Source organism: Cavia porcellus, unplaced genomic scaffold (genome assembly GCF_034190915.1).
Source record: "Cavia porcellus strain 051 isolate PalLab524CR breed Dunkin Hartley unplaced genomic scaffold, mCavPor4.1 scaffold_18, whole genome shotgun sequence".
Lineage (NCBI taxonomy): Eukaryota > Metazoa > Chordata > Mammalia > Rodentia > Caviidae > Cavia > Cavia porcellus.
In genome coordinates, this window is record NW_026947501.1 from 24275311 (window position 1) to 24287139 (window position 11829).

The following is an 11829-nucleotide window of genomic DNA, read 5'->3' on the forward strand; positions in this document are numbered from 1 at the left end:
CAGGTGTGGGCCACCATATTCAGTTGAGATTTGAAAAATACTGATATATGGTCCCAAATCATAGAGAATCTGTTATCATTAGTATGCTTTAGTATGGTTTTAAGATTTCAAAAATCTGCACACAGGTGATTCTAGACTGCAGTCATGTTTTTGTTTCTTTGTTTATTGGGTGGGATTTTTTTGTTTTGGTTTTGGCACTGGGAATCAAACTCGTGACCTAGCATTTGCCAGGCAGGCACTTCTGCCGCTGAGCTAAACCCCGGCTCTGCAGCCATGTTTGAGAACTGCTAGAATAAAAAGTGAATCTAACCCCAGCTCTCTCCTCTGCTGCTCCTGTCCATTCCGTCTACCCACTCATGATCACCTGAGGCTCTGCTGATGTCCTAAGTGACCAAGGATTGCCAGATGAACAGAGACTACTGTGAGGGAGGCCAAAGAAAGTGTCCACTTGAGCTTTTTCGGGTTTGGTGTGTTTTTAAAAACCAGGTGCTTTACAGATATTCTCTACTGGGTTTTGATTGTTATTTATTTATTTTTGAGAGATGCGGTCTTACTATGCAACCCAGGCTGGCTTGAACTCATTATATAGTCCAGGCTGGCCTCAAACTCAACCCGTATCCTCCTGCCTCAGTCTCCTGTGAGCTGGGATTTACAGATGTCCTGGCGAGTTGTCTTTCTTTATAAACCTATACATGTGACTCCTGAAGGAAAAGAGCATGGGGCACAAAGCCCCAGGACTGTCCTCTGCCTGAACTCTGCTCTAGATTTGGTGTCTGACACACAGTAGGAGAGCGGGGTGACCCCTCACCTGTGAAGATCCAAGGTGGCCAACTGTGCAGGCGACTTCACCTTTGGTTTTCTCTAGTAGTTTTTCTTTTTCTTTTCATATTACTGGGGATTAAACCCAGGGCCTTGCACATGCTAGGTAAGCACTCAACCACTGAACCACATTCCCAGCCAGGATTTGACCTTTGGACCAGAAATTTCCATCTGAGTCCTCTGACAGATCAACCTATCCTTCCTCCCGCCTCCATTCCTCCTCATGTAAAGTATCCAGGGAAATCAGATCTTGCAGAAACTTTGATCTCTTTATCTAGAAGGCAGATAAAGAGAGCATTGCAAAGTATGGAGGTGGCATTTAGGCTATGGGGGAGCGGCAGGGCAGGAGCATGCAGGAAAGCGCACAGGCAGAGCGGGAGGGAGTCCTCTTTGGAAGGGAATATCTGTTGCAAAGTTTTGAAAACAACATCTTATGGTAGTCATTTAGAAAAAAAACCTGGTGCAGGGCATAGTGGCACATATCTGTAATCCCAGGACTCTGGAGGCTGAGGCAGGAGGATCTGGTGTGAGTTCAAGGCCCGCCTGAACTACATTACAGAATCCCTGTCTCAAAAAAAAAAAGGAGGATAAAAAAATTCAAGCTCAAGAGACCAGGAATACAGCTCAGTGGCACAGTAAGTACCTGCCTGGCAAGTGTGAGGTTGTGAGTTCAATCCCCAGTACAAAAAAAAAAAAAAAAAATCAAGCTCACTCTGAGCAATTTCACATGATTTAGCAAGAGCCAGTCCCAAAATAAGGAATAAAAGGGGCTGAGCATGTAGCTTGTTGTAAAGGCTCTGGGTCCAATCCCTCATTGGGGAGCGGGGGGGGGGGGGGGGGGCACTGAAAACCTATTCAGGTCTCTAGAAATCTAAAGAGCAAAAAAACCTATTCAGGGATACAGACGTTGCTTAGTGGTAGAGCACATTCCTGCATGTGTGCCAGGCCTGGTTCCATCCTCAGGACATGCAGTGATTCCAACAGGCTTTCAGCCCACTCTCTCTATATACAGCTGCCAGAGATGGCTGTACCCCCACTGCCACCCTGCTGCCTCCACTGGTGGAGAAAAAAATAATCAAAACTCTTCTCCCTGGCATTTGTTTTGTTTTAAGAGTAGGACAGCTTATTGGAGAATAGGAATAGCTCCTGAGATACCAATGGATTACTGAAGAGCTCACTTCTCAGAGAAAGTTTTACAGACCTAACTCACAAGGTGGGTACAATGTGAGTCAAAACTATAATCAACTAACATGTATAGCCACTTAGCTAATTTGATCCAGTAGTAACAGGACAGGTAGATGACTTCATTAACCTTGGGATAATCTGTAGTCTTAGTTGTTGTTGTTGTTGTTGTTGTTGTTTTGGGGGGCGCCACGCTGGCCTAGATTTTGCATTGGTCCTGCCTCAGCATGTCAAGTGCTGGAATTTCAGGTGTGTGCCACCACACCTGGTGGACATCATAGTTTTGTTTTTAGTTTTAGCCTTATTAGTCTTAGTGAGTGGGAGTGGATGGCCCACCCTAGTAAGATAATGGTTCATTTATATGAGAAATCTCAAAAGGGCGGTACCAATAATCTCAAGCTTTTTTAGGGAAGTTTGTAAATCTGTCCATTGTGATTTTAATCTTCAGGTGTGCCTCCAGCCAGTTGTTAATGTGTTCTCTTCTTCTGCCTGACTCCAGTGAGGGCCTAGCCCTGTCCCATTGCCCACAATACCTAACGCAGCTGTCTGTAATAGCCCAAAGAGCTATCCTAACTGTAGTTAGGGGAGAAGGGCTGTAGTTTCCATCTAGCTGTTGTCAAGGGCCTTCCCCAGAGAGCTAATCTAATGGGCCATGGCTAGGAGTCATGTTGCAGTTAAGCAGTTACGAATTCCTTTCACAAGGTCGATCGAGTAGATCTCTGTAAAAGCAGTCTGGTACATTTGTCACTGGTTTTATCTGTATAATTACTTGGAGCTTTTGCAGCCTCTGGGCAAGAATAAATGAATTTTCTGAGAAATTAGAGCATGTATAATCAAAACACAAGCACTAGAATGGAAAGGTGGTTGGGGAGAGTCACATCTCCCTGAATTTGGAGGCTTTCAAAATCATGTCACAGACTCCGTTTTTTAATCTCATGTCCTGGAGATCCGTCCCTGCCGAGACCCTTCCTGGACTATCCCTGGAACACTGCTGAGCAGCAGTGAGCTCCGGAGCGAGCACAGTGCCCGGGCCACCTCGGGCTGTACCCTTCCTCCAGGTACTTTTGCTCTTTGCAGTTCCTGGCACTCAGGCTCAATACAGATGTGAAGCCCCAGTGGGCACCTCACCAGGCACCACGTAGACAAGGCGTCGCACTGGCCAGTTCGAAACCTGCTTTCAGCTGTGACTGGGGCCGAGCTCAAAGCTGCTCACAACTGGATCCTGTTCATACTATCAGCTCAGCTGCTGTATTCCCAGTCTGAAGAAGGGATTGAAAGTGTTTTTATTCACGTGATACTTTTTATAAAACATAAATTATTAAATATTTAGAATCACATGAAAACAAGCTCATCTTATGCTTATGTAAACACACGGATGCACTGGCTGCAGCAGAGCTTAGACTCAGCTGGTAAAGGGGCTGAGTGGTAGAGCACCTTTTTCACTTTTCTGTTTCAGTTTTCTTTTCTTTAATTTTTAATCTATGCTTGCAGTGTATAATGATTACACTGATCATGAGGATTGGTGCATGTACAGAACACTTTTTTTAATTACTGTTTTTTTTTTTCTTTTTGTACCGGGAATCAAACTCAGGGCTTTGCACTATTAATACTATTCAACCAACCCGCTTTCCTCTTCTTCCCTCTCTCCCTGTCACCCTCCCCCCATTGCCTAGTCCATTTCCTTTTGCAAAAGATCTATCTCCCTGCTTCTTATTTTTTATTTTGCTCTTCATTTAAAGTTTGGGTTTCTCATATAAGAGAAGCCATGTGATATTTTAGCTTGTGTGTCTGATTAATTTCCTTAGCATTATGTTCTCAAAGTACATGTTTTCCTATAGATGACTCAAGTGTACCCTCTTTATGACAGAGTAGTACTCTACTTTGTATAAATACCACATCTCCTTTACCCTTCCCAACCTCATCAAGGTTCAGTGAAGTTGATATTTGTAATCCCATAGGAAAGTGATTGGAATTTCAATCTACCACTCCCAGTACAGTTTATGGTGAGAACAAAGATGCTAAGGCATATTTGTAGTTATGGGGAGCTAAAGGCATCCTAAGTCCAGCTAGAACTGCCTGGACCAGGGACGAACCTGGGTTTTATTAATTCATAAAGAGTGAAATAGCTTTGGAATGAGCGCCTATGAGAAAGCCTGGAAGCACATGAATCGGCGAGCTGGGCTAAGCAGGAGGCCTGAAATCACCTCTGCAATCTGCAGAGGGAAGGATATGGAAAAAGAGTCATCTGCATATCACAGGTTGGGGCAATATCTAGTGTTCTGAGGTCAGCGCTTCAGTTCTGAGATGAACCCATGCCCTAAGAAAACATAGCTTCTTTTCTGGAGGCTGCTTCTCAGGGACACCATGGTGTCACTCAGCCTAGCTCACACATGTGACTTGAGAGCTGTAGCGGGGGCATCACCAACCCATTGCATTGCTTCAAAGACATCAGCACCTGGGCCAGACCAATTTGCACTGCTGAAAGCCAGCTGAGGGGATAAGGAAATGTAGGCACTAGCTCTGTGCCCATCTATCTGTGGAGTAGGGCCAAGCGCACTTCTTCAAGGAGAGTCACCAGGTGGTCCTTCACGTATTTGTCTTTTGATGGACATACAGACTGCTTCCAAAATTTAGCTATTATGGCTATACCATTATACAAACTATTATATAAACTTCAGTATGTATATTTCACTGTAATGTTCTAAAGTCTTTCAGGTAGATACCTAGAAGGGGAACAGAATTTCGAGTTTTAGTGTTTTGGGGAATCTCCATACTGATTTCCATAGTAGTTGTACTAGTTTACTTTCCAAGAATTCAGTATTTACCTAGCATGCATGAGGACCTGATTTCTACTTTAAAAAAATAAGAAAAAGAAAAAAAAGCATTAGAATTTCTTATTCTTAGGAATCCATGGAAAAGAGCCAGGTGTGGTGGCACGCATCTGTAATCCAGGGACTCGGAAGGCTGGGACAGTAGGATTGCTGCGAGTTCCACATCAGCCTGGTCGACAAAGTGAGTTCAAGGCAACCCTGAACTACATAGTGAAACCCTGTCTCAGAAAGACAAAAGGAAGGAAGGAAGGAAGGAAGGAAGGAAGGAAGGAAGGAAGAAGAAAGAAAGAAAGAAAGAAAGAAAGAAAGAAAGAAAGAAAAAAGAAAAGAAAGAAAGGCAGACATAAAAAAGAAAGGAAGGGGCTGGGGATTTAGCTCAGCAGGCATAAGCACCTGCCTTGCAAGCGCGTGGTCGGTCGTGAGTTCAATCCTGGGTACCGATTAAAAAAAAAATTAGGTATTTCTGTTTTGTTGTTGTTTCCAGGTATCAAACTCACAACCTCATGCTTGCCAGCAAGCACTGTGCTACTGAGCTAAATCTCCAGCCCAGTATTCCTGTTTTTTAAAAAATGTACTAATATTTAAAGAATCCTTATGTCACTAATCTCCAAAAGCCTCAGCTATTTGTCACACAGCTGCTGGCTAGGAAATAAGCAAAAATAACCACTTAAGTAATCAGCAAACCGACTTTATAAAGTTGGTGATCTCCTCTTTATAGTCAAGGAAATTAAGACTCGGGAAGCTTGCATAAGCTTATGCAGCAGACCAGTTGAAAACCATGATTCAAAACTACTTTGGGTACAGAAAAAGTTTCAAACAACAAAGGACCAAAGTTCACACTCTCTTCACCTCAGCATGTCTGTGCTCCTAAGACGCTGTATAATGTCTTTGGCTTGCTTTTGGTTGGGTTTTTTGCTTATTTTTTGATTCCTCTGGAAGCAACTCTGATCACCCAGCCTAAATGGAAATTTATGGAAAGAGACTGGCATGGCCCAGGGGCTGAAGGCAGAGCTAAGAAACTACAGCAGACAGGCAGGGAGCAGGGCAGCCAGGGGACCTTCTTTCCGCAGGTCCATGGCTCATGTGACACTGCTCGAGCTTGCCAGGCACAGAGACTGTTCAGGTTTCAAATTCTCAGAAGAGAGAGTCTGTTTGCCTGAGCCGGTTGGGGACCTGCAGTCCTCAGCTCTGCCCAGGCAAGCAAGGGCCTAGCACCGACACAGGCCTGAGGCTCATGCTAGCCCCTGTCTCTTCTGAGAGAAGGGAAACCCCTTGAGGGCCAGACAACTTCCTACCCTGCGCCCTCTGCAGGAAATTATCCAGGGGAAGAACAAAGACACCAAGACCGCCCTGTCACCCTAGTGAAGGCCTCGTGGAACTGTTCTGAGCTGTAAATTCCACCCGAGCTTTTAGGTTGCTCCATTCACAGTCTCGCTGTTTTGGGCAGGGGCTCAGTCATTTTGACCTCACTGTTTCTCTGAAGAGCTAAAATTTATCTTCACCACACCCAGCTTGCTGCTCTACAGCTCATCCTGGGTGTTTACTGGGTGAAGGACTGCTCAGGGCAGGCCCACAATCCAAAAAGCTCAGAGATAGCTGGGCATGGTGACTCACGCATGTAATCCCAGCACTTGGGAGGCTGAGGCAGGAGGGTCGCTTCGAGTTTAAGGCCAGCATGGGCTACATAGGGGGACTCTATCTCCAAAACTAAACAAACAAACAAATACATAAATATATGGCTGCTAAAAACATTAACTCTAACTGTAGTTAAACTACAGGCACAACCATTATGCAAATTCAATGGCCAGTTGTTCCACAGCTTTTCAAATCAGAAAGGCCTCAATTTTTGAGGCCACTGCTTAGTCCTGTACTGCTATGATTTTCAATTGCATTTCTCTACACCCCTGAGAAAGCTGGTATTATTAAAACATTTATAGATGATAAAAATGAGGCATAGAGGAGTTTTGACTTGACCTAGAACAGAAGATTGATAAATGGCTGGACATAGTGATCCATGCCTGTAATCTCAGCTACTCAGGAGGCTGGGGCAGAAGGATTGCAAATTCCAGGCTAATCTGGGCAATTTAGCAAGACTCCCTTAAAGTAAAAATAAATTAATTAATTTTTTTTAAAAAGGGCTGGGGAGGTGGCCCTTAGTTTCAATTCCCAATACTAGGGTGAGGGGAAGATGGGGAACTTCCAGACAGAATGGTGACTTTTGCTTTTTTTTTTTGGTCTTTTTCTTTTTTATCGGTACCGGGGATTGAACTCACTACCACTTGCTTGCAAGGCAGGTGCTTTTGCCGCTGAGCTAAATCCCCAGCCCCAGAGTGGTGACTTTTGAATTCAAGTCTCCTGAGGTCACTTCCTTGGTGGATAGTCTTCCTCACAGCTTCTTCATGGCTTTATATTTGTTGACACAGTCAGAGACCAACATAGTGACAAGATAGACAAATTCTTGTGCCCTTAACCTGTTACTCATTAAAAGCATTACTTGTATGTTCTTCTGGGGCAATCAGGTACTTAAAAGTAGTTTTTGCTAAAACTGTGACTCTTGGCTTCTGGCCTATAGACAGATACCCCGCAAGTAACTGAAGGCAAAACAAACCTTGACCTTCATTTCATACTCTTTATTATTGTAAAACTTTGGATATAGGTGTGGTGACTATTTAGGAAAAGTTGGCAAAACAAGATTTATGAGCCGTTCAGTGTACCTAAACTACCTCAGTCCCCTTCAGCATGGAGGACACCACCATATGAGCAACTAGTTTTCAGAATTCGCTGAATCTGATGACCGGGTTTACAACACCTCTGCCACCATGCTGCCTGGAAGTGTCCAGTCATTGTCCTGAGGCCCCCGAAATCCCTGGGCTCCTGGCAAAGCAGAGCCGGGAAGCCCACCCCTGGTGGTGATCACCCATCGGAGCCAAACTGCCCCCAGTCGCAAGGGTTCCTCCAGCTACAAACCCAGGGCTGCGAGAATGATTAACCAGCCCAGCCCACTACTGCACCTCAGAAAACTGATCTCTTTTTTTTTTGTCCACAGGTCAACTGGACACTCTTCATCAGTGTGCGCCACCCCCGGTGCCAGCTCCAGCCCCTTTCCTAGTTTCTCTTGCTGTCCTTTGTTAAGGACCAGCTTGATCTTTGTCCATTTTTCTTTCTTTCTTTCTTTTTTTTTTTTTTTTTTGTCTCCTTTTTTTTATCGGTACCAGGGATCGAACTCACAACTGCCGGGTTGCAAGGCAGGCGCTTATATGCCACTGAGCTAAATCCCCAGCCCCAATTTGTCCACTTTTCAAACTAGAGTTCCTTACCATTTTCTCTTGCTTTGTTTTGTTTTGTTTCGGTTTCTTTGAAACAGAATCTCGCTCAATAGTTCAGCCTGGCCTTAAACTCACTACATTGCCCAGGTTGGCCTTGAACCTGTGGTAATCCTCCTGCCTCAGTCTCCTGAGTTCTGGGATTACAGGCATGTGCTACCATGCCCAGTTTGTCATTTTCTCTTGCTTTCCAACTGAAGTATTTTTCCTAAATTCTATTATTATTATTATTATTATTTTTGGTACCAGGGGTTGAGCTCATGACCTTGTGTTTGCCAGGCAGGTGCTTATGTCACTGAGCTAAATCCTTGGTCCTCCTGCAAATTCTTGCTTCCGTTTTAATTTCCATTATCAAAGTAAGGACCAGTGCTGGCTGCTGACAGTGTCATCGGTCTCTTTCTTGGAAGTCAGCCACATAATCACTCTCCACCCTCACTGTGTAGGGCTAGCTTCCTCGTGCCAGTCCTAATGTATGTGCAAAGGACACGCCAGATTAGTTTTTCTGCCCAAGAAAGTTGTGTCATCCTTTCCTTGGGCTCTGATTGCAAGAACAGATGAGCTCAAGCAGATCCTGTTGACCATTCGGTGCCAAGCTGGGATAACACAATGGAAAAGAGTTTCCCAGTAGTGCATTAAAGTGAGGATAGCCGGGTGTGGTGGCACATACCTGTAATTCCAGCACCTGCAGGCTGAGGCAGGAGGATCACAGTGAGTCTGAGGCCAGCCAGGGCTACATAAGTGAGTTCAAGACCAGCTTGAACTGCATAATGAGCTTAAAAAAAAAATTAAATAATTAAGGTGAAGAGAGAGGATTTCAGGGCTGTGCAACTAGAAAGAACCTTGTGTTCAACCTCAGGATTTAAATCCAAAACTCAAATTTGAGCTCTTGCCTGTTAGATGTCAATCAAAGCTTAGTTCAGCTTGAGTGGCCAGACACAAGGCCTCAGTGTCCTCTGTGGATTTATGGTTATCTGCCCTCTGTATCACACTCTGGGAGACGTGCCACAGCGGCATGGAAGCAGGTGAGACTGCAGAGAGTGAAAATCAGCCTCGCAGACTCTCAGTTAAGATCCTCTTGATGGACTGTTAAATCCATTTAATTTCCTTTGGTGCTGAGCATTGAACCCAGGGCCTCACACATGCTAAGCATGCACTCTAGCTCCAAGCCACACCCTATTTAAAAAATAGAATAAAATTACTCTGACCTTTTTAGTAGAAATTTCAGACTGTCACCTAGAGGTAGGGTAAGCAATGTTTCATGAAACATTTTAAAATAGACACTATGTAGTCATTTGCAATATCAAATGTATTTCTTATCATAGTCACAGTAAAAAAAAAGAAAGATGGGGAAAAAAGGGGTAAAAGTCGGGGGGCAGAGAAATGCCTTATGTCTATAACCCTCTCCAATTAATATTAGGTCTCAGCTGTCAGGGAATGTCATGGGAGCTATTTAAAACTTGCCACCTAGAAACCTGAAGCCAAAACCAAAAGCTGCAAAGGAAAGGGTTAGAAGGTCCCTAGTTCCCTAGCTCCAAGTGCCAGGGAGGCCGAGGCAGGAGAACTACCACAAGTCTGAGGCCAGTCTAGGCTATATAATGAGACCTTGTATCAAAGAACAATGAAGAAATTTGATATTGTAAATATTTCTAAATTTTCTGTGCTAAAAGCATAAAACAGAATTGAAAGCTTAAAAAGAAAGATGTTTCAAAATATACTGAGTTACATCTTGTGTTTTGTTTTGTTTGTCTTTTTGAGACAGGGTGTCACTGTGTGGGTCAGGCTGGCCATGGGCTCACTTTGTAGACCAGGCTGGTCTTGAATTTGCAAGGATCCTCCTACCTCAGCATCAACCCCCCACCACCACCACCACCACACCAAATGCTAGGATTACAGGAGTGCACCACCACGCCCAGCTCTTTTTCTTTGCTTTTTTTTTTTGAATTTTTTTAAATTTTGAGGCAACCCTGGTTGATGCGTTTTTGAAATTTTGTTGTATTCTTTCTTTTCTCTTCCTCCTCCTTCCTTTTCTTCTCTTTCCTCTTTTCTTTCTTTTTATCCTTGAAATAAAATGGATTTGGAAAAAAAAAATTGCAAAGATAAATTTTGAGGCAGACTCTTGTTAAGCTGCTAAATTCTCCAGGCAAGGTTTGAGTTTGCAGTTCTGCCTCAGCCTCCCAGAGTGCTAGGAACACGCATGTATCGCCATATCTGGCTGTAATGTATTCTTTTTTAATTATTATTTTTACTAGTACATGTTTGCAGTGCAAAATGAATACATTTGCGGTGGGAAGTTGGTACGTATACGTAACACATCTTAATTGTACATATGTCCCATTCTCTTTCTCACCCTCCATCTGTGTCCATTTCCCATTTACAAAAAATGTCTCCCTATTTCCTATTATCTAGCTTTTATTTTGCACTTTAATCTACCCAAATGTACTCAATATTGCAATGATTATAAATCAAGAGGAAAAGTCTAATATCTCAATAGTAGAAAAAAGGCAGGTGTAAATCATTAAAAAAACAAGTAGCAGGGGCCAGGGATGTAGATAGGAGTGCTTGCCTGGTAAGCAAAGGACCTGAGTTCAACTGTCGGTACCAAAAATAAAAAAATTTAAAAAGCTAAAAAACATTAAAAAGTGCAAGGTCCTGAGTTTGATTCCTGGTTAAAAAGAAGAAGAAGAAGAAGAAGAAGAAGAAGAAGAAGAAGAAGAAGAAGAAGAAGAAGAAGAAGAAGAAGAAGAAAGGCCAGGTGTGGTGGTGCACACTTGTAATCCCAGCACTTGGAAGGCAGAGGGAGGACTGTTGCAAGTCCGAGATTGCTTGGGCTACAAAGTGAGCTCGAGACTAGCCTGAACTGCATGCATAGCGAGACCCTGTCTCAAATAATAAATAAATAAAATTTAAATTAAAAAATTTTTAAAACAAAGATATAACACCAGTGATGATGGGAGGTAAATAGAAAAATCCTCAACTTCACCAATAATAGCAGTTAAAGAAAGATAGTTTTTTTAAACTCCTGGTGTGTTTTAAATACTCAGTTTAGTCAGGCATGAATGACTATAAAAGGCATCACATACAGCTGGTGGATGTATAATTAGACAAACTGGAGGAGACATTGGCAACATACATCAGAAGCCTTGAAAGTTAGGTACCCTTGAACTAAATAATTTCTCTTCAAATCATTTATCTCAAGGATACAACCATGAGTGTGTTCAAGGTTGTCTATAATAGTGAAATGCTGGGGGAAAGCTCAGCTGTCTAAGAATAAGAATGTAATGGTCTGGGGCTGGGGATTTAGCTCAGTGGCATAAGTGCCTGCCCTTGCAAGTAGGCAGTCGTGAGTTTGATCCCGGGTACCAATAAAAAGGAAAAAGACAAAAAAAAAAAAAAAAAAGTAAGAAAAAAAAATGTAATGATCTGTTTTGTGTAACAAGTAAAATTAATTACTTGGCAACCAGAGCCTAGCCTGGAACTTAAGTTTGAGGCATTCTGGGGTCAGAGTCCTGGTGCCTCCCTGGAGATCATTTTCTTGGGGCAGGAAGAGGGATATGGGAAACCCAGGCGTAAGGACTATGGGGCATCAGTGGAAAAAGAGATTTGAGACTGAAGCAGTTGTTTTCATGACAGACTCGGTGAGACTAAGGCTGAGGCCTGAGAGTAACAAAAATATC

General features: G+C 43.3%; 1 long non-coding RNA gene across 2 annotated transcripts; it reads left to right on the forward strand.

Moving 5' to 3' along the window:
* The first annotated feature begins 1673 nt into the window (after positions 1-1673).
* LOC134471296 (uncharacterized) lies at positions 1674-10243 on the forward strand. Of its 2 annotated transcripts, XR_010040653.1 has the most exons (3): positions 1674-2032; positions 4906-5013; positions 7879-10243. It is a non-coding gene; the product is annotated as an uncharacterized LOC134471296 (long non-coding RNA). The 2 variants fall into 2 exon arrangements; XR_010040652.1 differs by having other exon boundaries at positions 1674-5013.
* The last annotated feature ends 1586 nt before the right edge of the window (positions 10244-11829 follow it).